Here is a 27,821-nt window from a genome sequence, read left to right as displayed (position 1 = left end):
GAGAAAATGGAAAATCAGCAAATATGACAAAGTGCATTTTCACATTATTTGATCTTTATTGAGTTAGCTTTTGTCTAGGAGTTCTCCTAACAAGTTTTTCCATGCAGCTGTCCCTTATGGTTGTGGTTTACCCTGAAACAACTGATGTTCTAAACTGTAGCATTTTAATGAGCTTGTGAATTAAATAGATTTTCAAATTTGGGATAAGGGGCACCTTATTTGGCACACATTCCACCTGGCAGCCATACCCTGCAATCGGTCGATCGCAAATGAGAGCCAGCGCGGTATCAAAGAGGTTATGAAAGATTTGCAGCAGTTTTAAATTAAGCTGGACAATCATCTCTTCTTACATCTCCTGTAATGAGAGAGATTATAGCAGATTAAGCCTCTGAATCTATCCTGCTCCTCCATAAATCATAAGAAGACATGCAAGATTCAATTAGTCCTGCTCGCTTAACCTTGGCAGCACGGAAATTGCACACCGAACCAAATACCCTGAGCTCAGTATGAGAGGTATTTACAGAAGAGATTTAAGGAGGTGGACTGTACCAGTAAAATGGCAAACAAACTAATAACCATAGCCGAAAAGAAAGGAATCAAGATCGTTATTAGATAAACAGTGAACAAAACCAGCGGTGCAGGCAGAGGATCTTTTGGTTAAATGGCTTATGAGAAGAACCTGGATGCTATTTCAGGCCACCCATTTGTTACAGTCCAAGCCAAAGTAGAAATCCTTCAGCATACAATGCAGCTATTGAGTTCCTGGATGGGGCGGTGATAAAATCTATTCTTATTTAGAGCTTGTGTGTGTCTACAAGGATCCAAGAACGCGCTCTGCATTGGATTACCTTCATGGCATAACGAGCTGCCGCACAAACAGAATATGAAGAAACACGAAAGCAACTCGTTTTTCTACTTAAGCGGCTCATGAGCTGCATTTTTAATGCTCCGGTTCATTATTTTTCATCCAAATAAGTCTTTCATGTCTCCAGAGCATCGAACATGTATGTTGCTGTCACCTTTCACCAAGTCTCTGTTTAATCAAACTACAAAGCTTTTGGTTGCTTCATTAAAAGACAGAACTAGGCCAGAGATGATGACATTGGGGAAACTTTGGGCTTGAAAAAGAAACTTTTGGGTGGAGATCAGATTTGGTTTTCTGACCAAATAAAGTGACAAGCACTGTAACTGGCGTCTCTTTAGAGTCTCCTGCAGTTCCAATTTCCAAACGCTAATGAAAATGGGATTAGACAGTAGCATGCTGTATGCATGTTTCCTTATTTACAGATGGGGACCACTGGAACATCAGCTAGGCCACACACGAGACATGCACGCACTTTCCATTCACAGAAAGTAGAAGGCCATTTGCTTAGAGCATTTTAATAGAAAGGGACATCCTGAAAGATTCAATGATAACAGATGACGCTTTTCAATGTCTACTCTTTTGAAGCAGAGGAAATACGTTTAGACTTTGGCTTGAGTTGAGTGCTTTAATTGTGTATCTGAAAATATCCCCATTTAGGAAACACAAAGACATTTAGTATTGTTTGACTTTGATAAAAATCAACCTACCTTAAGTAGATTCTTTTTAAAGAGACAGAAAAGCCAAATTCAATTCTAATATTGGACACTCTCATGGGAAAGGAGTGGGTTTTATTTCTGCAAACAGGGCACTGATTGTCGGTCTGCTGAAGTCAATTACTCGTTCGAGTGGCAGCATACTGTTCACATTACAATTGCCATGTTACGCTGTTTATTGCTGCGTATGTTCCATGAGAACTTGTCACTGCCTTGCATTTGTGGGAAGCAGATGAAAGGCGAGGCAATGTGTTACTGTACTCCTAAAGAGAGGTTCAATTATTCGGAGCCTGCATGTGAAGATGTTCTGGTCCAAATTCCACACAAAGCCATCCTTGACAATCCTCTCTGAAATCTACCAGCCTCTAAACCGATGGGATGTTGCATCTATCTGCCTTCCAACACACCCAGTTCTCACAGCGCTTGTCATGCTCTGTAACTGCTTGTGTATTAGCAGTGTTGTCATGTGCGTGTGCTGCTTAGTTAACTGCCTGTGATGTTACACATATAACACCTACCCTGGCAGCCTGCATTTTCCACAAGCTCCACTTTATCAATCATTACTGGAAAAATGCCCGAACAGAGGCCCTCAGCAGTAATTTTGGCGGATCATTTTGTGCGTGCTAAGGCGGTTGTGATTTACGTAAACACTGAACATTTACAGATGGGCATTATTAAAAACAGGTGATGAAAAGATGTTAATGTGGATGAACTCAAAGAAAGTTGCTGGCATATGAAATTATGTAATCCAAATGTAAAATACTTTTTCATACATTGTCTTCCTAATCTCAACCGGATTTTAAATCCCCAAGAAAATGCAGATCATTATGTGATGGGGTCAAATGTTTTTGAATTCTGCTTGATGCTAATAAGATTGGATCAGTATGCCTTGATTGTTTGTAGCTGCAGCATTATTACTTTGATGAATAGTTTCTCATGGCAGGTGAGCAGACATATAAAAAGCATTTACTTCCATTTTGGTTGAATTTCATTTATGTTTGAAAAACATGAAATCCAGATCCTTGGCACCTACAAGTACGCAATAAGGGGAAATCGTGTGGGAAATACATTAGAGATTCCATATGTTCATTTATGTTTTTGTTCTATTTCCTGACATTCTATTAGCTCTGATTTAAAATCCTGATGTTGTAATTTGATGATAAAATGTTCAGATTAGCTTGTTTTTTACAACCTAGAAGGAAGACAGACACCTTAATAACTTCAGCATGATTACTGGAAGTGCAACAATCCACCAAATCAAACTAATGCTGCTGGCTTGAAACCTAAAAAACAGCTGCATTGATTCAGACAACTTAAATGGAGACAACACTCAAAGGGAATCACAGATGAATGGATGCATACTTCTCTGTATTGGAAAGTCCAAAATATGACAGACATATCTTATTTTTATCTTTTAGCGCCTCATCATGACATTTACTGCAGATTTTCAACACACCACTTTAAGTTGATGAACTTGTCTCTGCAGGAGATATCAGCCCTGCGGATGTTTTTGTCACATTTCCTCACCCGAGTAAAGCATCCAAACTTCTCTGTGTTTCCAAGTGTAATTTTCCTATTGTTACCATCAACTGATTATCAAAACAGAAAGACAGATATTGCAAGTGAAAGCCCATGTTGGGTCTCGTAATTAGGTTGGAAAACTTGATGAAAGTATGGCAATTTTCTGCAGAGAAATATCCAGATAGCAACACTTGAAGAGAGTTCTTGCTTCCAGGTTTCACCTGCAGTTAGCATTAGCAAACATGAGGAGTAGGGTAAATGTCCTTCCATGCTGCAGCTGTGGCCAGAATCCATTACTGAAACCACTGCAGCATAACATAGCAACAAGGAAATATTGATAAAAAAAAAATAAAGGAATTAATTTAAGTAAATTGGAATGTGTTTCTTTTACTGGCAACAAATGAAATGCCATAATGGATGGTATGCTCATTTAAACATGGAAGAGATATTTGAAAGTGTATCCATTGGTAAAACTAGTAGATTAAAACTAAAACCGTCTGTTGCTGCAAGACAATTCTGCTTTGAATTGATTTTTTAAAAGAATTCTGCTGAATCAAATACATATGCCACACTTCACTGATCCTGTAGGGAAACTTGTCTTGAATTCTCACTGCTGCTGATCCACCATATGCCTTGTTCTGCTCCATAACTGGTAGTTTCACTTCTCCCTGCAGCTTGATCCACCATATTCAAAGGTTTCACCGTTTCCAATAAAGCTTGGGAAACTTAGTCCAGCTTTGGCCTTAGCCCAAGAAAAGTTCTCTAATGCATGTACACAGTGGAAGCACAACTTTTTTTCCCCCTCTCATACCCCAGTTACAGATGGTGAGACCCCGGCTTGTTGGGCTCCCCTGTGCCAAAGCTCTGCCAGGGAGGCCCCTTTGATAATGAGCCTTACACACAATTTACAGCCACACTACAATAATCCTGCAACAATGGTTTCCACATAACTTTTGATTGAATGGGCCTTCATGGGCAGGACCAAGCTTGGACCAGCTAATAAGTAGCCGTTGATGGGGTTTGCCAAGGTTTACCTCACTGCTCTGTGTGACTGCATGTACTTAAACGATTTAGAATATGACAAAATGTATATGTCTTCAAATTCGACACAACCAGCCAACTTTTAAGTCAAACTTTACTGACATTAGCGTGCCTTTGATTGTTAAATTCAAGGTTTTGTACAATTTTAAATAGGATGGGGGAAAAAGGAGATAATTGGATGAGACGATCAATACTACTCCCATGTCTGCCCAGTAAATATAAGGCTAAAGCAAGCAGCTGATTAGCTTAGCTTAGCATAAAGACTGGAAACAAGAGGGAACAGTTGGCCTGGCTCAGAAACAAAATCTTCCTTCCACCACTTCAAAAGATCACTAAATACCACATTATATCTTCTTTGTTCAAACCACACAAAGAAAGTGTTTAAACGAGAATTTACGGTTCTAAGGGGGAATATACAGCGTGTCTATATGTGTCTATTTCAGACTTTGTTACCTACAGACAGAGTCAGGCTTGCTCTTTACCCCGGTTTCCATTCTTTAGGCTAAGCTAAACTAACTGACTGCTGGCTGTAGCCTCATATTTACCAGACAAATATGACAGTGGTATCATTTCTATTGGCAAGAAAGGTAGGTGTATTTCCCAAAATGTAAAATTATTGCTTAAAAATGCTTTGAATCAGTGGCTCTGTTCCCAAAGAGTCTGATGGATATCACAGACGGACTCAACTCAACACAGACACTGAAATGTTGAATGCAAAATCAGACCAAAGGTTTCTCCAACATGGAGATAAATTTACCCAAAATGTCTGTAGCTCCCTTTACAGCATTGGCACTGAAAAAGCTGTGTCAAAAGCACACAATAGTGCAATTGTTCGGTGTTGTTGTACAATCAGTAAACAGCTCAGTTGTTATCCTGTCACTGTAACAAGACGTGGGACATGAGCATGACGTTGCCAGAAGGCATTATGCATGTGAAACTTTCCTGCAGAGGGTAAGAGTACACCCCGGCATGAAAAGCCCCTTCACCCGTTGTTGTTGTGTGATTTGTGGAGTGGGTAGTTGGAGTTAGATCATGGGCCCTGCTTAGGTTGTGCCGGTGCCAGGCGTATGATGCAAAGGAAAAAGAAGCGGGGGCAGAAGAAGGGTGTGGGAATTCTACGCGAGTCTCCAACCTGTCTTTGCTCAATGTTCACCCCAACCCCAATGACAGACAGTGGGGTTGTGGAGGGACAGAAGAGGATGTAAGTGGATCTGTCTTTTATCACTGCAGACTGGCACCCCCTTGGGATGGCTCTTCTTGTTCTTTGAAGGCCACTTCAGACAAAATATGAATTATAACTTTCTAACATCTTTGACACAGATAGAAAATGATTTCATTGGAAGCATCCAACTTTCAAATATGAATCCAAGTTGAGAAATGCCTCAACTTTGCCTCATCAGATTTCAGAATAATGTCCTATTTCAGCCATCAAGCCTTCTGATGACGCATTCATAAATGCAGATGTCAGGCAGCTGACATTTCCCATACCGGAGACATTTCCTTTTCCCCTCGAAATTTTCCTCCCTGAAAATGCTTTGTTCCTGTCTTGTCCACTAATGATTCAGCATATGCCAAACGGAGAGACAAAAACCTCTCCAAGCTCCCTGCTTCTGGACTACTTTTAAAGGCTCCTTTAATGGTAATTGAACAGCAGTGGGTGATGTCCAGGGTGTATTTAGGGGAAACTGGAGAGACAGACATGGCGCAAATGCAGAACACCAGAGACCTGGAGTGAGGTTAGATGCCTCAGACAAGCCCATGGAGCTGTTTTGACTTCACCGCTTTTGAGAATTTTTTGGCAGGTGGTGACAGCTGCGTGTAAGCAAAAGGGGTTTCTACTTGGTTTCAAGTCTCTCAGAGGCAGAGGGTGGATTCTAAACACAAACTACTAGACAGACCAGGTGCACATGTAATAATAAACTTCACCTCTTTTTCTTGTAAATTACTGATTCAGAGAAGTAATTATTTTATTTTATTCTTGATGTATCTGGTTTGCACTACTTTAATCTACCATTTCTACCATGAAAAACATTTTGCAAAACCTTGAACTACACAAAAATGATAATTCGGTCTTGTCTGACTTTTAAGAGTATCTTTATCCTCAGTTCCTGAACCATGGCAAAATTTAATGGAATTACTTGATACAGCTACTAAGGTAATTATAGCTGGCCTAATAAAATAGCAACAAAAAGTGTTCTTTTAAAACCAAAGCCCTTAGAAATTAATTAATCCCCATTCTCTTGGACCCACCGCAACCAAAGGTTTGATTACTAATTAAAAAGGAAGTTGATGTACAACATTTTACTAACAGGTTAGGTCATTTAAGTTTCATCAGTTCATTCAGAAGCACACCTAATAAATTGTAGTTCATTATATAGCTTTAACCTATATTGTAATATACCAAGCCACAATATTCGGTTTCAACCGCAGACAGTTGAGAACTCAATTATTTATGTTCACCACGGACAAGGAGTTTTCTAACCTGTTTAGACAGTTACATGCAGCAGAATACAGACCAATACCTTACTTTATCAGAGTTTGGAAGTATGTCTGAAATCTAATTTCTATTGCTGGAAATGCTAAACCTGCCTTGACATTTCAATTCTCTGGGGTAATTGCTGTATTTTGTCTTAGCCTTTTGTAGAGATAAGGTATGATCTTTCCTTGCCGAGGTAATAACATGCCAAATCATCCATCCTTTCCATTGCAATAAAAGAGACCAAAACTTAAGATGACATTATACCAAGGTTGTACATTATACCTTTGACAGCAGGGAATTGTAAGATGAAGCAGCTATGAATGCCCTCTCTGGAGCACAATAAAAATGAGGTATTTTATTCTTACCATTTCCCACTGACTGAAGTGTCTTCTTCAACCGAACAGCACACTAGGGCAAAGTCATATTAACATGGACTTGTTGTTGTGTGGATATTCTGGTTATGAATATTTCAGTCTTAGTGAATACAGAATACATACAGAGTTGATATTTACCCTCTAGGCTCTGACCTCGTCACTTCCTTGGAGCATACACTAAACTCAGCAAAGAAAGCAATGATAATACACTTCCCCCCCCTAATTGTATGAGATAAAATATGTGAAACCAACTATTTGCTGGGGGAGATATTCTATCTTTTGAACAGAGATGGTTAAATCTAAACCCAGCAATTCACTTGATATGCAGCAGAAAATGAATCACTTATGCATATAAAAAATTGCAAAAATCCACGGCTTGGATCAGACACATCTTCCTTATAATATAGCATAGTGTAGATAAGTTTAGATAACTTGCAGAAATTATGACATGAATACTACAGCAAGCTGTGTCGAAAACCAATTGCTTTTGAGTTGAATTAGCTCTGTAATGCTTATCTGAATATGAAGTGAGTGGAGGAAATGTGAAAAAAAAATATGACAATGATGGGAAAACATATACTTAACAATTTAGGGGATGGTCTCACCAAATTTGCAACACAAACATCAATTTGCATTACAGTACTATTTGCAATCTACATATAAGCAGTGCTCACAAATCGCTTGTGTACTCTGTACTTAGCTACGGCCCCACAAATCATAGTTTCCACTGTGGAATCAAACAGCATGAAACATCATAATGCCCACACAACACATAACTTATAGCAGCCAGCAGACAGCATGGCTCACAAACCAATGTGTGAGACAGCAATAAAACAAAAACAAAAAAAGTTTAACTTTACTTGTTTTTGACTGATGTCAGTCTTGTGACATTAACAAGCAGCGACAACATCTTACTGACATCTGTCAACCACACACACACACACACACACAAAATCAACTACCAAACTAAGCCAAAAGCAATGCCTAGTTTGATGAGGTGAAGTAGTCGTCTCTTGACATTTCAGTGGAGAATAGTTTCTTATGAGTTCCCATAGTCAGATACAGGGGAGATTCCAGACACAGGAGAGCATCAGCAAGTGGCATGTGTGGCCAACATAATAATGGCGAATGGAGTTACAGAATCCTAACAGCAGTAGCAAGTCAAACTAGCAGCATGGATCAAACACTAGCATTCTCCCACTGAGCCGTCCTGAAGGCATGAGTGGACTTCACCAAGCTTGCCTATAAATGCTACATGAGCAGCAGCAGCATTGCAACATGTCGGCAGACATACAGATTTTGCAATGAGCAGTTTGGCTGCAGCAGCAGATGAAATATATAGTACAAGAACAGTATTCAATATTCACCATAAAGGTTCATGAATCCATCTTTTTGGGGTGCAGTGGTGCCTAAAGACTGCTTTAAGGTTCAACTGAAATTAAATTGCACTTCTTTGTCTACTACAGCATACATGTCTGTTCTGTAAATCCTTTGTCCTGTGTTCTCCTTTGCAAAAAAAAAAAATTGAACCAAGCAGCAACTACCATGACTTGAGGCTGAAGCCAATGAAGTCCCTTAAAGTGTAATGCCACCAAAGGCCACTAGATGCTGGCTCCAAAATATCCCTTGCTCCTATAGACCCTCATTCAAAAAGCATCAGCTTCTCTCTAGAAATACTAAATCAATATTTTTTTTCTACAAGTCATGGTCTCATTCTCTAAATTTTGGCCCTGTAATAGGTATGATGGTGGCCATTTTGGAAATTATTGCTCTGTTAATAATAGTTGAAGACATATAGTAGCTTTGATGTCTGCCATGTGGGTGTTAATTGACAGCTGGCTCACCTGCTGGTCTCCCCAGGTCCAGGACTCGCACTGAGTCGGACTATTGTTGCGGTATTACGGTAAATTGCCTGCCGTGTTAGCATAATTTAGCTACAGTAGCTAATGTTAGCCCAGGTGTGGACCACTCAGTGTTTCTTCGGTAGTGGGGCGTGTTTCCAGAGCGTGAAAGGCAACACCCCACACTCCTTATTTGGAAGGTCCTGGCTCTAAATGGAAAAGATGGTGCTGACTGTAACTGTAACTCTGGGCTTCAAACCAATAGGTGACATCACCTACTTTGACTTCATAATGCCCCATTGCTTTACATTATTTCAATCAAATACCATTCTGTCATCTTTTAATGTAAGCTGGAGACATTATTTTGATGCAGCAAATCAAACCGTAGAATAATGTGGCGTTCTATCATGGGCAGAGCAGATGGTCACACTGAGCCTGATAGCATCCTGTTACACAATACAAGAGCCACAGACTTTGAACAACAACCCACATTGGTTTTCCTGCTAAAGTCTCCCTCTTATCTAATTTACAAACATGAACACACATCTTGTCCTGCAACTTAGCTTGTTGAACAAGCCACCAAACAAACATTTGCAAGTAAAAGTGCACCGCTAGCATCAGTTAGCAGGCTAGATAGCTAATTAGCTGTTCAGCTGCAGCACGTTCAACAGCATGTAAACATACCTGAAAATGTCACTTTGGTCCTGTTAGATACTGGTTTGGTCGTTGTTATTCAAAATCCCTGTTAGCAACATATCTGTCCATGACTTATAGCTACAGCAGTTTGTTTACTGTGTCTCCATTCCTTTACTTTGTCCACCGGTAGCCTGCCAGCTAACGTCAATCAAACAAGCTTCCAACACGGCCAACCCCAGATGGCTTAGACAAAAAGCAGCATTTATAATATTTTTCTATTTTTAGACCTTTTTCCTTCATTCCAATAATACAAAATTATTAACAATACATTTAAAACATTTTGACACTCTGACTGCAAAGAGGGATTTTTTAAAGAAAAAAACCAGATAGACACCTTTGTCAGTTGATCTTAAATACATACAGTATATTAGAGTAGACATCACTGAAATACTGTCTGCAAATTTTGATTGCCAGCAAAGATTAAGACCATGCTGTCTACTGTACAGGAAGCCAATTAGTGTTAACAGTGATGTTGCAAGCTTGATTAAATCCAGGCACGTGGATGTGTATCGATTACAATGAGGAAAACCACCAAAGATGTCCTCTCACATTTGGAGTAGCAACCCCTGCCTTTCATCAAAATTACTAATACAGAAATGTAAGAGGAAATGAGGCAGCGTCTTTAACAGTGATGATTGGGAAGTCGATGCAGTAGAAGAGAACATAGTTGTCTTTGTTCATAGCCACACGTATGCTTCAAATTAAAGAGTTTGCAAAAAAAGAAAGTTCTAAGTTGGCATTTGGAGGTGCACTTTTTCATCGAGACATTTCATAAACCAGATGCTTCACAAAAGGGAGGAGACAGATATTGAAAGTGCAGTAAATCCCAAGAACTGGTATTACTGGTATATAAATGGTCATTGGGGCAGTAATTGTTTGTTTGTTTACCATATGTGATAGAAAAGCTTGAGTGCTCCCTGAGCCTGCCGCCCACAACAAACAGGAGATGGGGGATTTGAGAAGAGCAGCCTCAAGAGGGGAAAAATCATTACCAATCCGTGTCAGCCTCCAGAAAGAAGAGATGGGTAAACAAGAGGGTCAGAGGGGATGCTGATTAGCCAGACAGGATAACTAGGGCCTTCTGCAGCAAGGAAGATGCTTCATACTGATCACATGAAGGATGAGAGAGTGATGAGGAGGAAGGAGAGGGAGAGAAACGGCTGAGCAACCGAAAACAAGTGAGGATTCTGTGCTGCTCCATGGCTCATTCGCAGCAATGTGACAATCCTTTATGAATATTAAAAAGACTGAGAGAATACATTAAGATTTTACACAGTTGTTAAAGGTACATTTTCACAGCAATGAAATTTTTTATTCTAATTAATTAGACAGAAAGAACCAAATGTTTTCTACAAGATAAATTACAAAAGTGTACCATGGTGATGTCACTGACAACACAGTAATGTGGCTGACTTTTTGTTTCTGTTTGATAGAGTATGATGAGAGGCAGAGGCAGAGAGAAAAAAAGACTGGTGAGGCTATAAATCTGGACAGAGCACTAAAGAGACAGCACGCAGAGGAAACAGGACTGATAAAGCACCACATTAATGACCATTCCCTCAAGAAAACCAACCTAATTTGCTAATTACAACCTCCTGTTGCCTCTTACTTTCCCTTTTCCTGAAAAGCTACTCCATTGATTTCACTTTACCTGCCCTTAAACAGACAGAATCACCACAACATCCTTGACAAACTGCTGCTCAGAGGCAAATGGTAAAAAAAAGGAAAAAGAAAGAAAAGTAGCCTATTTCCACCATTGATGTATAGAGAGAACTGGGTACTGCGTCGGAGACGGGGCTCTGTTCATTCCTATGAAAGTTGCTCAGTGGCGCATGATGCCAAAAAGCCACTTCCTGCTGTAAAGAAATCAGCAAGAAGTTTAGCCCTCCGGCTAACTTGAAGAGGGATAAAACAATACAGTGGTGCGGCTCTTCTAGACTTTCAAAATGTGATAAAACTGAATGGCTCAAATTCTGATAGTGAAATGAGTCATTTTGCGGGGGTTGTGACGCTCAAAAAAATGTATCCACTGTTTTACAGCCACTCTTTTTCCAATGATTGTGTGCGGAAAAATACTTTTTGGGCCCCTGTCGGACCCAGAAGTTGTAATTCCACAGTTTGGCCACTATGTCAAATTGGATTCAAATCCTGGCGCTGTTCCTGGGGTACTGGTTTCCACATACCACTGGAAGTGTTTTTTTACAATCTAACAAAAACCCCACAATGTTATTCTTTGAATCAGTTTAAAAGAGCAGCGTTTTAGGGTCACTGGAAGATGAACAAATTTCAACACAAACCATCTTATTTTGTTACACATAATGTAGCTTGCTATGGAGCAGTTTATCGCTTGAACACTGCAAGAGCAGTATAATAATATGTGTCCACATATCTGTGGAACTCTGATACACACTTGCTTTTCACATAAAATGTTCTGCACCAAGCAGAGATTTCAGTAGGTGAGACCATTCCTCCAAAAAGTATATTAAAAAAAGGTTCAGCAAACACATTTGTAACCTGACAGGTCAACCCAGACGAGGTTAATTGCCCTACAATGCAAAGGGTCTTAATTTGCTCACTGCTCCAATGTGATAATTGTGGCAAAGAAAAATGTTATTGTACTGTGAGGCTGTGAGCGCACACTGAAGTGCACTGAGTAATTGCACCGCTTACTCACACACCAATAACACTCAAGGAACTGTAGTAGTTAATTGGAGAGCAGACGTGTGTTTACTTTGCAAAGTGAGAAGGGGATTGGGAAATTATCGACAGGCAGGTCTGCTGGAGTGCAGATTGCCCTTGAGCACTCAGTCACTGGCCCACGGACTGCGTGAGTGTCTACTTTAAATTCAGGGTAGTTTGCAGATCATTAAGGTAATAGTCTCAAGTAACCATGAAGTGGAGCGAGACTATATCTGTCTGTCCAAACAGTAACTAGGACCAAATACGTGCTTGTGGAAAAAGTAACATTTAATATTTAGATTTAGGATTTCCAAATTTGCCAAGCTATTCGTTTCTCAAGAAGAAGTGGCCTTATCTGTAATAGAAAGGCACACTGCAACACATATTTCCTTATTTGTAGATTGCCTAATATATGCCTGTACAGTAGATGTGAATTATCCATACAGTGCGTCACAGTTAAATGTAGCCTTGGTGTGCGTTTGTCAAAGTTTGTGTTACTGTTGTTTCAGTGTTACTCTCCGCTTACTGTCAGTTACCTGGGCCGTACAAGAAGAAATGCCAAAAACATGACACCTGATACCTCAAACCAATGTCTTTTCTACTTTAGGGGGTTTTCAAACCTGCATTGTTCAGTCCAGTTGAATTGGACTCTAGTTGTTTTCCCCCTTGGAACAATTCATTTGGGCAGATCTGAACACAGCAATCAAACTCAGGTGTGGAACCAGACCAATACCACTTCCTCAAAGCATCTCGATACAATCCCAAAGGAATTCTGGAGTGATTTGTTTGTGGTGGGAATGACATCCGACCTCGATCTGACCTGGTCCAAGACGTACTGCAAGTTCGAGCTAAACAGCTCCCATAGCCAGGTGTGCTTTGCATACTGGGAACAGTTGCTAGCAGCTAGCCAGAGAATGAATTGAGATCCGAACTGGACTGGCGCAACAATGAACATTGCATTCTTGTTATTTGGCAAGTGGACCCTCTTCAGGACCTTCTTCCTGTGTTTACATTCTCCTTCCCACCTCAGAAAAAACTAACCAATGAGTGGAGTGAACGTTCTTGTGGCTTTTTTATGGGTTTTGGTTTGCTTGAATTTTTTTTTTTTCCTGTGTGAAAATAAACTGAACCAAGGGGAGTTTACAAACTCATCCACTGATTTGGACAAATGCAAACAAACTATAGGTTTGAAAACACCTTTAGTTAGCTGGATGCAAGACCATTTTACACTTGGTTCGAAACCATAAATTTTACCTGATGAAGGTCTGAGAACTGAAATTTAAATAAAGTGAGTACAAGTGATCGATTGTGCAGGTTTTTGTTTTGGTTTTGGTTTTTTTGGTTTAGTCATATTTTAAAGGTTAAAATTTGTGAAGTGTAATTATATATCTAATTAATTAATGAATCCTAGTTTAGAAAATTAAAGCAGACACGGAAATTAAAGGCACTGTGAGAAACACAGCACACATGCTTCCATCTATACCCTCCTTTTTACATTTTCTCACTATAAGTATACAGCAAGCTCTTACTTCTAATTGCACCAAGTAGCCACCTCTGCATTCCTACACAATGGACTCTGACCTTGTGATGTTTGCAGGTAGTTTCTACAATTACAAATAAGTGGGCTATTGTTAACCTGATTGACATTAGCAGCATGGAGCCAGGTTGGGTGCGTAACCCTCAAATCACTCTGGTGACCCTTGTGACCTCTGGACAGGCCGCAACAATTATTCTCATATTCAGCCAATGAGGATGATCTGCAAAACAGGAAAGTTGATACAAAGGTGGTAAATTGGAAAAATGGATGATTATCTCTTGCAATTATGTGTGTGAAGCATGGTATTCCGTTTAAGGTTAAAAATCTGTTCTTACTCTTACAGGAGGTTGTTTGTTGTGTACAATAAGTGTGTAAAAAATTAAGCTGTGTTCACATTATAAGTTGGGGGAGTGCATTTAGGTGCCCACTGTAGTTGAACATGCATGGAAACATTCAGGAGTATTTTGGTAAAGTTTTCTCAAAGAAGAAATGCTGAGCTGAATAAAATGCAGCCAAGATCAGACAGGCAAGCAGGATTGTGGAAATGTTTTTGACATAGAGGCAAGCAAAGCTTTGACCCTTTTTAAATCAGACTGCTGATGCATAAAAAGATATGCACTGGGAGGTGGCAGCAGGCACCTAAAACTTCAAACTCAGGGCTCCTCCAATATGGTTTGCAAAGCAGGTTCTTGTTGAGGGTGACAACTTCCAACTCACAAATTTAAAGACTAAAGCAGTATATACAACGTGGATGGAAAACACAAATAGATGCAGCTTTACTCAAGAATGTGGCGAGGAAGAAGCAGCACATGCTTTAACTTGAGTGAGAAATTTCAAGGATGCAGTGCAGCAAAGATGATAATCTTTGAGACTGGATGGAGATGGGGGACAAACAAATAGTCACAATTTGTACCTTTTCTGTACTGTAATTGTATGACTCCTCTATTGTAAAGTATGAGGAAGAGAGAAGCGATGTACAGAGCTATGTTCTGGTGGCTCTAGTTGCATGACAGTGTCCAACAAAGCAGCCAACAAATTTCCAGTAATTACTAAAATTTGTTTGAATCTGTCAAACTGCATTCAGCTTTGATTTCTTCTTCCATGTTCAATATTTCTCATGTATCACGATGCTGGGTATAACAAATCACACTGGCCAACATTTTTAGTACCACAAAGTGAAACAAGTAACAACTCATATCTGAAAAAAAAAAATGTCAGTCTTGTATTCGATGTTATTACCCAACACTCCCACATTGTCACCCATTGGGTTGTGCAATGCATGCCAAAGATATTAGACATTTATGTGTGTGTGAGAGAGTGAGAAAAAGAGAGAGACGAATCCAAGTTTCCATCTCCTACTTGACGGTATCGCTGGAGTAAGCTGGACTGTGTGGTGACTTCACAGCAATGATTGTCATAAAAGATATTTGCTGAATTTTAATTGGCGCCTTCTGGAGCGGCTTGCTGAATCGCTTTCTGTCTCGGGGGGTGGGACAGTTTTTGAAGCGGCTGCTGGTACAAGTCATTAGAGCCCACATTTAAAACTCAGCACCATCACCATTTTATTTTCTCTGTCAAGATTTATAATAAAATTAATTTTGAGATGCGTAATTGCTGGACACTGCATTGCGTGGCTGTTGACTCTGGCCACAGAAGGAGAAATAATTGACATGTTCAACGTTGACTGTATTTATTTGAGCTGAGGGGTGGCCAGGGCGCCGTTTGCCAAGGCCTACCTCTGGCATTCCAACGCCGACATCTGGGCTTGATTCATCAAGGTATTTGCATCGAAGTGCAACAATGTGCAAACAAGGATAATGAACGAAAGGCGCCCACGAAAATGCTTTGCATGATGCATGGCCTACATGAAATAAATAAACAAACCAAATGGGGATACAACAAGGCAATTTAGCGTCCTATTTTTAAATCCAGATGCCTGTGGCCTCAGAAACCAAGCCTTTAATGAGACTCGATGACAAGAGATGGAACAAGGTCAATTTGTGCTTTTGATTCACCAAAGCTTTGGCTCTCTCTGTGGTTCGACACGGGAGGGGGAATGGGGATGAGTCCAAGTTAACAAACTTTTTGGAGCTCTTTTTGCAGCATTTTTCAAAGAATTATACACTCTTAAGGCTCCGAAGAAAGTCCCATCCTGCAGCCGCACTGATCAAGAACGTCAAAGACACTAAGTGTCGGCTGATAATTTAAGCAGCGTAAGCCTTAAATGTCACAGATACATCCACATCATTAGATCATTACAAACAGTAATACGCCCATGTTTTCAGTCAAAGTTGTAGCCAAGCACAAGAGGTTCATTATTTTTCTGTCATTTTCAGGAAGAGATGTTGAAAATTTCATGGACGACTGCAAAGCTAACTGCAGTATTGAGGGATAAAAGTCAAGAAAGGTTCAGAGAGAAATAATATCCCACCAACAGAAAATGTTAAATCATATTGTCACTCTCACAGTCACTGCAGACTGCTTTAGGAGTGTTCTAGTCATCAAATAAATCCTTACATTTCATGCATGAACATTTATCTGGGGGAAAAAAACAACTTGTCATGAAGCTGTGCATGCTTTTGTCATCTCTCGTTTGTCAAATCTCAAGGTAGATTTGCCCCTGACCTTATCAGGAACAGACTATTTGCATCCTGCATTTGCAGCAAGTGCTTTTACCAAGCAATAATTGTTTCCTGGGACCCTTCAAGATAGATTTTAAGAAAATTATCATCAACTCTACTTTTAAACCTTAACATCTGTAAAAAATCATATCCAGTGTCTCTTGGATGGCTCAGTCAGCCTGTTTTTTTCCCGTCATTATTTCATTATGGAAGGGATGATGATCTCCTCTCTTCTTGAATACAGTGTAATTATTGCTGATGAAATGAAATGCTTTCCTGTCACAAGCCTTTCACATCTCTGACATGTTTTGGCATTTGGAAGATGGGTGGAGTCTCTGGGATGTTACTGGTGCAGACCACACAGGAAAGTGTGAAGAGCAAGGTTGTTTGGCAAAGCGGAGAAGATTGATTTGCAGGCAAACGATTAGCATTCATCCAAAAATAGATGCAAAATATAAACATGCCAGCTCAGGACAACAGTGTAGCTTTGAAATGTAGCCACATAGCAGCTCATAAGCTTATCGAAGAGTGAACAGGTTTACTCACTTAACTTAAAATAAATACTGTTCAACAAACTGAACAGGAATGCTTCATTAGCAGAGTATGGGTCTATTTTAGCCCCTGTGGAGCCCAGCAGATGTTGTCTGCAGAGTTGTAGGACTGGGCCTCCAGGCTAATTGTATAGCCTGAGCAGAATGCACATACTGCTATAGTGTCTGGCAAAGACGCTTAGCACATCTGATACCAGCCTTGAGTGCCAACTGAAAACCCTCAACTGCTGCAGGCAGTGTAGCTCGGCACAAGAATGAACAGGCAGCACCAGCGTCAAGCTGTGCTCTGACAGACCAATGCTATTTGGTTGTTAACAGGTCCCCAGCTGGTGTCTGCTGTGTGCTGTATGTGTTAGCCTGGTAGCATGCCACTGTTTTGGTCTGCGGATGTTTCACGAGCATGTGTGCAGCATGGATGTTGGCATAAAAGCGCTGGAGGCCCCCCGAACACAAGCTGCCACCAGAATAAAGAGGCAACGGCGAGCATTTATTTAGACAGCTTGTGTCTACGACAGGCGGAATGCAGACCACAAGCTGCAGGGCTGAAGTGGCTGAGAGGGCTCGTTTGTACACAAAAAGCCTGGTGCAAGGATTGGGTTACGACTAGATTAGAGTCTGGGACTGGTAGCAGCTTTGCCACTTTGCTGGTTGGGTTTTTCATGGTCTGATGCAGCGTTTGCTTCTAAAGGTACATGAAAAGCACAAACTGATCCCAGGATAAGAGACAAATATGGTTACACGTTTGCACAATTTTTACCATCTTAGTTATTAGACAGATCTCTGGCTTTTGAGTTGGTTGGATATATGTCTGTGGGAAGCTGTAACCTTTCACAATGGATTATAGCATGATTTTAGCACACAGGGAGAAAACGAAGTTGGGAAAGCCACTGAAGCATGTCTCCAGCAAGAAGACTTTCTTTCTCATCTCCAAAATGCGAATGGCTGGTGGGAACGGATGGTGGGAATGCCTGCGGTTTTGGTTTACTTCCCAAAACCTCCTTGGGTCACCAATATCGTTTAATGAATCGCTTGGGGTGGCTTCAAATAAGAGCAGACGGGTCCTTGATGGCACCCCACTGAACTGGCTCCCCACCACTGATCATACACCACACCGCGCTCATGAGCCCCAAATGAGAGGCTGTAGATGATTCGCAGTTCTTCCAGTAACTGACAAATGAAGGAACCATTTCTCACTCTATATTCGTCCCGTTATCTTCTCTGTGGCTCTGTTATCAGCATGATCACTGCAGTGCAAATTCACATCAACGTTGCTTAACTTATTCATTCAAGTAAATATATAGAAACAAAGAACCTTCCTTTCATATATTGTGACAAGAACAGTGTTTTGCATCACTGTGCAACTCTGTAGTTCAGACATGTTGGGCCCACAAAGACACAAGATGAACATGTGTTGTGCTTCATTACACTGTGGGAATAAATTACAAGTTAATTAGAATGGGACGTTCCACCAAAACAATATTCTTTAGAGACAATTAATGCCAGAGCATCTCGCTGCCAACACAACCGTGACAGCACCTCCTAATGAGCAGTTTATTCAAAATGCAATTAATTGACCACAAGAGGTGAAGACAGCTTCACTTAAGAAAAATACATCAATATTGACACAAATAATAATCAGTGTATCAGTATCAGTCTAGCATGGAACCCTGCAACATCCTCAAACTTTTGAGGATTGGTAAAAAAAAAACCTGCTGACAGGCCTGTGCTGGAAGCAAACAATTATCCACCAACGAAACCTTGTTTATGCAAGCATGCCACATAAAAATGACTTTAAAAATTGATGGGCTTTGTTCTGGAAGTGGCCGATTTGCTGACAGTGAAAAATGAACTCTCCCATGTACAGTAGTGTTTCCAAGTTCTGGGGATGCTTCCAATTTTGGGGTAGGTGAATTTTGAAATGCCGGGACAGACGGGAACACTGTGTGTTCTGTCAGGAAGACAGGAAGAAAACTGTGCCCTTGTGCATAAGCGTGAAATGGAGGGGTGCATCTGTCACAGGAAATTGTTTAGAAAATGTACTTATTTTCTGTGTGGAATGTGGTTACTGGTTTGATGATCTGATTTCCAATGCATGGTAAACCATAGGATCTGAAAGGCATCCTCCAGACAGGCAGTGACTGTCAAAGTGTTATCGTAACTTTGTGACACTGGGGAATCACTGTAAGGACATATTCATTAATTATGTCTAGTACGGGACCACAGTTTCATTCCTGCCTCTCATGTTGTTGCTATGGACATTTCATTAATGCTATACAGTTTTTCTTGGAAGACACTTCAATAGCAACAAAAAGGGAAAGCAAGCAGGACCGTCTGCAGTGGCTTTTCTCATCAAGATGAGCATTCCATTGAGAGGAATTTTGGGCGGCGGATCCTTTCTAATCATCATGAGCAGGATTAATGTGAGGTGACAAAGCCCATCAGTTTGAACCTTTACCCGTCTGCATGACTGCCTTTGCTTGGCAAATTGTGTTGCTGCTAATGAGACAGAGCAGGCCCAAAACCAAGATAAAAGGGGAACAATGAGCACAACTATTTCTTTTTAACTTAGCGCAAAGGTCTTCCTTTTGAAATAAAATGTTTTCTTCTGGAAACAGTATCAGCAATGCTCTATTTTGTTCTAACGTGTGAGCTGAGTGGAGAAAAGGGTGCATTGACTACAAAGGAATTCAAGGCTGCTCTTGCTATTGCACGAACACAAATTCCATTTGCAAGTCCTGGCTTTGTTTTGAATATACAGTAAGAAATACAGTAATTAAAAAATACAATAACGTCATAACATGCTTTTTTCAAAATCACAATTGACTTTCGACAGCACACACACTGGTGCAGTTGCATTCAAACTCTGGGGACATCCTTCTATGTCCATATTTCGAGACAAAATACATCCTAACAGATTGACCAACAAGTGCTCAAACCTAAACAACAAAATAGGGTGGCCAGTGCTTTCCAAAATCACCCATATCAGTGATCAAAAAATGATTCATGAGTGTTTTCTGATCTGATCTTCTAGTTTAAACAACTGAATTGCTGCATTACAATAAATTATACCACAAAGCCTTTTGATGAAAGCAATTGAACATTTATTATAGATCATACTGTTGTATATGCAGTGCTTTTAATCCTACAATAAGAACAGTGTTTATGTAATGTGCGTAATGTATGGTATACTGTATGTAACATTGCTGTATTTTATCCAGAAGAGATAAAGACAACAAACCAACTGGAGAGGTTATATTAATGCTGACATAAGAGACATTTCCTTGAAGGTTCTTAATGTAGAAATAACACTACTCTTGCAATAATCTGTATTTTTAGAGTCACTTCTAAAAGCTTTCATAAGGAGAACTTAACTCAACAGTTTCTCCTCACTGATTTGCTGAAGCTGGCTGGCACTGTTGCTCCACTGGTTTCAGTTGGCTTAGCTTGTTATGTGGGTGCTGACAGTGCCAGAATTAATGACTCCATCTTCACCCATATTACCCTGTCATATGTCAACTATAAGTGATTTCAGGCATGGAGCAACCCCTATAGGAAATAAGGATATGCTTTTGCTGAAGCTGGGAAAGCAGGGCTGTGATTAGTTGAGCTGAGGCACAGCCAGCTGCAGTCTGTCTGGCTGCCACCCATCCCAACAAGTCTGTGTTAGAGGGAGAGAAGAAGAAGAGAGTCTTCCAGTTCCTCCTCTTTGGAGCTGTCGCTTGTGCCTGCTGTCAGTGCTTTTCTAATGGGCTGGGACAGGGGCACAACAGCTTGCGAGACATTGCAGTTTGGGCTGTGTGAGTTGGGGGGAAATATGACCAGCAGGAGTTCCCACCTAGCCATCATCCCTCTCAGGATCCAATTAAGAGATCAGGAAGAAAAAAGGCATTCTGGCAACATGAGATGACAGCTTTGTTAACATGCTCCAGCTTAACGTTTGGAGTCATTAAAATGTATAAGAAAAATAATAATAATAATCGACCAAGTCATTTATCAAGCCAAATACCAAAAACTTCCTGGTTTCAACTTCTCGAATGTGAGGATTTGCTGCTTCTCTCATTGTAAACATCATTTTAAACTGAGTACTTTTGGGTTTTGGACTGTTGGTTTGACAAAACAAGAAATGTCATGATGTCACCTCGAGCTCTGAATTTTGTTTTCACTATTTTTCATATTTTAGAATTGAAAAATAATAGACAGATCGTATGATTATGAAAAATCATTCCAAGTGGCAGCACTAAAAACAATATAGCTATTTATCTCAAAATCAAATACTTTCTTTTTCTTCTACTACTACTACTACTACTACTAGTACTACTATTTCTTGGCTTAGGTTAATAGAAGTATATATATATATAAAAGACTGCTACCACTCCCATTTGTCAGTTTAACATGAAGCTACAGCAAAGAAACAGCTAGCTTAGCATAAAAAACACAACCTGTCATTGTTATACTACGTACAGATTAAACAAATGAGATACAATTGATGAGCTGGAAGACGCTTTTTAAGAAAAAACTTTGGACAACAGAAGCAGGCTAGCTGTTGAACTATTCCTTTAAAAGATGCTATCTAGGAGGATGAGGAGGATGAGTTATAGTTTAGTACCGAACTGCAACTTGGTTGCTATAAAAAGACAGGAGCCAACAAGCTAATTGCAACATTAAGTTAATGTTCATATGACAAAAGCAATTTAAGTCCCACTAGCAAAAGCTTTCATAATACTTATTACACCTAACGATGAGTCACTTCTGTAGAACTAGAAAAACAGTGAAGAAATGTAAAAATGGAAATGTAGAAAATGAATCCCAGCCACCCTGACCTGCTGAAATGTTGCTGCTCTCTCCTGTTATAATCTGTACAGTTTGTACTGCTGTTTTTTGCTACACTGACCAATGTAACAAACCACAATCCTCTATGAGAATTCATGTCAGTATCAGACAGACCTCTTGAGGACTATTCATTACTTTTTCAGGACACAGCATGGAGAATTCATTTGTACATGTACCTGACTTTGCAGGAGGAAGGCAGAAACAGCATTTCTGGCAGGATGTTACTGTACATGATCGTCCGGCATATAAACAATAGGCAGCGTAACCTCTCTCTCTCTTTGAATAATCCATGAAAGCAAGTGGCTCAGAGATGTTCATTAAAGTATTTTTCCTCTGAGCTTCTTCCGATACATTAGATCTGTGACAGGACAAAGAGAATACTAATGACCGCATTTACGTTTTTATTTACATTAACCACCACAGGGCCCTGCTTTTATTCCAGCATGGGAGAAAATGTGGCGCTGGCAGTGGTGGTAGCTAATGAAACATTGATGGAGATAAAGGTTAACTCTTCTTCTCCGAGGGACTTTTTGATGACTAATTGATTTGGCATACAGAATAGGCTGACATGGTGTCCCTTTGAAGGAGAAAAGGAAGCATTTTTTGTTCCTTGCAGACTTACCAGACAATAATTAGCAGATGAAACAAAAGTGCCCTCAAGACAGACATCATGAGAAAAGTGGGATTTTCTGTCCTTTGGAGCTGTGTGGCATTTTGTTCTTTATGGTTGGGGTTGCATGAGCTAATTAACCAGCCATGTATTTCCTCCTGGCTAGTAACTCAGATGATTTACCAGCCACATCTGTCACATCTACATACATGCTTATTAGTAGAAATGTACAAGCATGCAGCGTGTGTACAGCAAGGCTCAAAGCAGTATTCATGCCTTCTACTGTACTGCTAATTTGCTGATTGTACATCAAATACAGCATGTGATCGTCAAATACACTCGTAAATCCCTCCTTCATCATCTCAAAAATAACCTCTCCTAGGAGGACACCTGACACGACAACTGTGTCTGATGGCAGGCCGTGGTATGCTGAGAGCCGGTCCAACATGTGAGAGCAGCCAGCGCCGCCTCCCATTTCAAAGCTAAAGGAACCGATGGTCCGTTGTACTCACCGAGGCTATTTGAGAGAGTTGACCTCTGACCCCATCACCCACACCCTGATCACGTCCCACTGTGCGTGCTTTCAAGTGCTCAACCCTCTAACCCTTGTGCCGTGCCCTGGACTTTAAAGTGTGAAACATGTATCAATTACCCAATTCCTCCGCTGAGCATCGCCATTACATCAGACTTCTTCAAGAGCCAATACTGGCTTGCAATTTTATCATACTTACAGCACATTGTACATATTTGCATTTCAAATGTGCTGAGATCATGTTTGATTTGCTGTCCAAAATACAGACCATCATAAACCCCTTTAAGTTTATATCTCAAATCCACCCTCTGCAGAGAATCAGAGGTTGGTTTAACCTTGGCCTCATTGCTCCAGCTATTCTCCCTCTGGCCTCACTAGCGAATGCATTAGTCAGTGAGTGCCAGACATAGCTTTCTGTGCCAGTGGTATAACTTGCCTCGCCTGTATAGGGCACCCTCATTGGCCCTGATCACTGATTTAGCGTTACATGAGTGCAATGAGGGCGCCAGCCCAACAGGTGGCATTATTTATAGTGAACTTGCAGTCCTGGATGAGGAAGGGAGCCAGGAATGAAGCAGGGAGAGGTCTTGATAGAAACTGGGAGAGGTAAGATATACAAGAGAGAAAACTGTAGGAGAGTTGATAGACAAGAGGAGAGGATGTGGTGGCATGAAAAGAGGGGACATTTTGAGAAGTAAGCAACATGATGTAAGGAAAGGTTAAATAAGGAAAGAAGCATCATGGTGAGAAGTGTGGATAGAGAAATGGGGAGGAATGCAGCGAGATTTAGCAATAACCCTGGTCCTTCACTTTTAAGAGCCACTCTGAGCACAGCTTCCTCCCTTCCCGTAGCTCAGTCTGCTAATTACCCAAACCAAACACAAATTAGTCATTGCTTTGACATGTGCACCACACAAACTCGTGCTTCAATTTTGTACATTTTATGTTTGAATGGAACCAATAAATCTTATGATCATTTCCTGAGCAGCCATTCAGTGAAATATCCTGGCTCCTTCTGACTAAATGAGGGCATATCACAGTAAAAGGGGTAAAAAAAAAAAAAAAAAAAGTACCCCAGAGTAAGTAGGGATCATATGCATTACTCTAATCCACACTGTAATGACCATATCAAGTAGATTGATGAGATTATATTCTGATTGCCCTAGTTGGTGCTGTCTGCTGCCTCAGACGGCTGCCAGAACTCGTCAATAAAGTCCCGGGGATTAGAAATTTTTTTCAATTGATCCCTTAGTCTCTCTTGTGAGGATTAAAGCAAACCTCCCTCTCAAATATTATCATTATCCATTTTAGTGTTTCTTAACTTGACTTTGCAGCCAGTGTCCCCTCCCTCCCCCTCCCTCCCCCTCCGTCTGTATTGCTAAATTAGAAATCCTTATTACATTGCAAAGTGAAACACTGCAAAGGAAATAGTTTGAGGGGAATCCAATATAACCGAGATTGTACTTGCTTGCCATGTTTGTGTTATTGCATAAATCGGGTATTTTATTTAAGAAAACATTCCTGCACTGTAGGGGGATGCAAACACAGTTTAGTTGCACACTATGCCTCGCCTAGTTTGTTCTCCGGTTGAAAAGTGGGGTGCAAATTGCCAGTTACGCAATACAGAGATACAGAACACAAGAGCTTAAGGGGACTTAGATTCTTCATTGCTGCAATGAAAACACAAGGGGAAAAAACATTAAGGTCTGTGGTATTCTGGCCACTTCAAAGCCTTATTCTGAGCCACTCAAGACTTTGTGGCCTTTGATCTGAATTAATGTGTTTATTTGCATTACATATTAATTTACGTAAAAGCTGTGCTGCGAAATGCTAGCTCAGCTTTCTGCTAAGTTTCAGTAATGACTGCAACCGAACCACAACTTATGCACTGTGTTGTGTATAAATTTGTTGGTTCCACAGGCAAATATTGCTTTACGTTAATATATTGAGCTACTATTTGAAAGAGCGTAGAGAAGGTGAAGGAGGTAATCTCATTCATTACTGTAGTTGCGGTATAAAAAGGGATTTGACATACCTGAAGTCATTCAAGGCAACCGAAGACAAGCAGTTGATTTTCCAGCCAAAATGGATAGAGAGGAAGAAAAAAAAAACAGAGAAAGAGAGCACGGTTAGTATCTTTCACAGGCTTCAGTGCATTTTTATTTCATGGTAAAGGAACTTTGACATCACTTAAAAGTTGACTTCTTCGATTCAGTTTGCAGCAAACTGTCAGTAGAACATATACACAACATTCTTCAGCTGTCAACGTAGTTCAAGAGCAGCAGGTAAGAACACATCGGCCTCCCACTGGATGATATTTGAAGCGACTGGTCTAAAAACACTCTGAGTCAAAACTGTATATTCTCATATGTATTTCCAAAAGAGAGAAAGAAGATTCACTAAACCTAATGGAAAAAAAACATGACTTTTTTTTTTAATCGTTTCCTTCAATTTATGATATTTTGACATTTTCTGAATACTGTTATAACAGATAAGGACTGTGTATACTGGTGAGTCTTCCAAGTTAAATATCTGCTCCACTCGTTGCTACAGTATGCATATGCAAACACTCGGGAGGGGAGGGGGCAAGTGAGGGCGTGTCGACTTCGGGATATATTACCTGACTGAAAAAGCTATCCAGATGGATTTGTTGACACTTTTTTTTTAACTTGCTGGCAAGCCCTTGTAGCTGTGCTGTTGACAGCATGCATAAATACATGGGATATTGACTAAACACAAACAATCCCGCAATCCCATCTGATGATTGCCAGACAGTGTCCTCCAGATTAAAAATCGTTCTCTGTTCAGCTCGAGGCAACAGCTGCCTCTCAGCTGATTTCTGTTGGTACATACTGTACCAGAGTGATCGACGAGACTGGATGTCAGACATTACCTGGCTCACAGTGTGTATGTGAGAGCTGTGTGCTATTCAAACAGGTTCTGGCTATACAAATTTAACACCCCTTGAACGTTTGCTCATTTTGTGCATTTATGCTTAATTTACAACTTATTCAGCCATGTCTATTCCTAATTATTTTGTCTTTGTAAGTTTGAACTTACAAGGCAAATCATGCTTGCAGTAAATGATCAGCCACAGTATTTCCTCAAACGCCTGCAGTTTTCCACTGGGCTGAGCAAGCAGATCGATCCTCAGAGCGCTGTGCTTTATGTAGCTGTCTACACACTGATCCTGTATGTGCTACACTATAAATGCTTTTCAATGCATGAACAAGGGGTAAGGTCTCTGTCAGTGGGTTGTTACAGATTGGCAGTACTGCCAAGAAACCAGTGAACTAGTGATACTGGTCGGTGGTATCGAAATTGATGTATAAATCAGTCCTTTGACCTCCTCCTACAAATAAATTCTGAGCACTCGTGACACTTTAGGTTTTATATAGTAGACAAAGATATACAAGTATTTCATGTGACTTTTTAAAGAAAGATCAAATGTCAGGTTTTTCTAACCTCTGTTTGGAACAATGGTTTTGGAATCAGATGAGTTATGCTCCCAGTGGGCAGATACAGTAAAAGAAAACCCATGCACTTTTCAATTTTGTACACACAAAGTCACTGCAGAGGCTTATGTTTTACATAAGTGTTTACACATTTCACATAAAGTTCAACTGTGCCAGATTCCTTAAAGAAGTACCATAAATCCCCATGTTTGGATCTTTAATATTTTCTTGTGTTTATGACTAGTAAACCTGCCATGCTCTGGATTCGTTAAGGAGGCCAGCGCTTTTTCCAAGCTCCAGGGTGCAAGTGGCTCTGCACTTCATTTCCATTTAGTTTAAAGCTGGTTTGTGGTTAACTGCCAGGTCAAAGCCGACTCTGACCCGCTTTTTCGTGGTTCTTTGTCTTACTCGTGTGAGCCATGGGATTCAGGAATCCAGCTAATGCAGAAAACACTGAATAAATGTAAAAAAGCTACGCAGAGCAGGATTTTTAATGCTTCATTATTATACTTGGTATGCTTTTTGTGCTATCTGAAGCTTGCCAAGGTTGTAATATTTCATATTTTTTAAAGTCTTTGGAATTACAAATGCACAGTCACAGTGTTTAGACAGAGTTCAAAAACAGATGTATGTAAATTCATGACATAACTTGCAAGATGCTTGATTTTTTTTAAAGAAAAGCAAGCATGAATAAAGTGCAATGGGAATTCCTGAAAATGCAGACATCCCGTAGGACATCAACCTGTTTTTAATATGAAAATCCATTCCTACGCAATTCATTGCAATTCAGTTTCTTCACAGAGTTTAGCGCAGACACACTGCTCTCTCTGGAGTTAATTATGACACTGTTCGGCAGACGACTACCACCAAGATTGGATTTGATCATGGCTGTCAGCCCTTCTTTCCATCTGCAGGCACTGAAAAAGTGACAACATACAATGAAAAAACATTCTGATGACTAAAAATCCTGTTCACTCTTTCAAATAAATCCACAGTCCTTCCATGGAGCAAGTTTGTAACACTGCCTGTTTAAAATGCCCCAGTCCCATGTTTGAGCAAGTCGCTCTCCACGCTAAGAGGACTTTCATCATGCTTTGGTGACAGAGCCGGTAATTGAAGTGCCCTCTGCCTTTAAGCACAAACCCACATGCTGCAGCTACGGTACACAACTTTGATTTACATCCTAGTCTGCCTTCATTACGCACAGACACGCCCACCATGAGTTAAATTTGTGGGTGTTGAAAAGTCATCTGCCCAGATCACTCGGGGAACTTGTGACAGGAGTACATCCTCCGTGCTGGTTGGATAGCTCCACTGCTCCAGAATCCCAGCTATCTGAACTGGAGAGAGAACCTGAACGACTGAGGACAGAGTAAACAGAAGTATAAAACATATCTCTCACTCTGTACCACTTTGGTGGGCCCTTTTGTTTCCCTTTTGATATTTTCATAAATCAGTAACAAGCAGGATGGATGG

General features: G+C 40.4%; 1 protein-coding gene across 14 annotated transcripts in view; it reads right to left on the bottom strand.

Annotated features, from left to right (window-relative positions):
- LOC137174131 (collagen alpha-1(XXV) chain) overlaps positions 1-27,821 on the bottom strand; it is a 149,577-nt gene that overhangs the window by 81,899 nt on the left and 39,857 nt on the right. Inside the window, exon 1 of one of the 14 annotated variants that reach the window (XM_067579232.1) lies at positions 9,519-9,703. The exons of the other annotated variants lie outside the window; for them this stretch is intronic. The gene's annotated coding sequence lies outside the window, so the exon portion shown is untranslated. Of the gene's footprint in view, positions 1-9,518; positions 9,704-27,821 lie in introns of those variants that run through there. 14 annotated transcript variants of the gene reach the window in all.

Source organism: Thunnus thynnus, chromosome 22, assembly GCF_963924715.1.
Source record: "Thunnus thynnus chromosome 22, fThuThy2.1, whole genome shotgun sequence".
Taxonomy (NCBI): Eukaryota; Metazoa; Chordata; class Actinopteri; order Scombriformes; family Scombridae; genus Thunnus; species Thunnus thynnus.
This window is presented reverse-complemented; position numbering and strand designations above follow the sequence as displayed.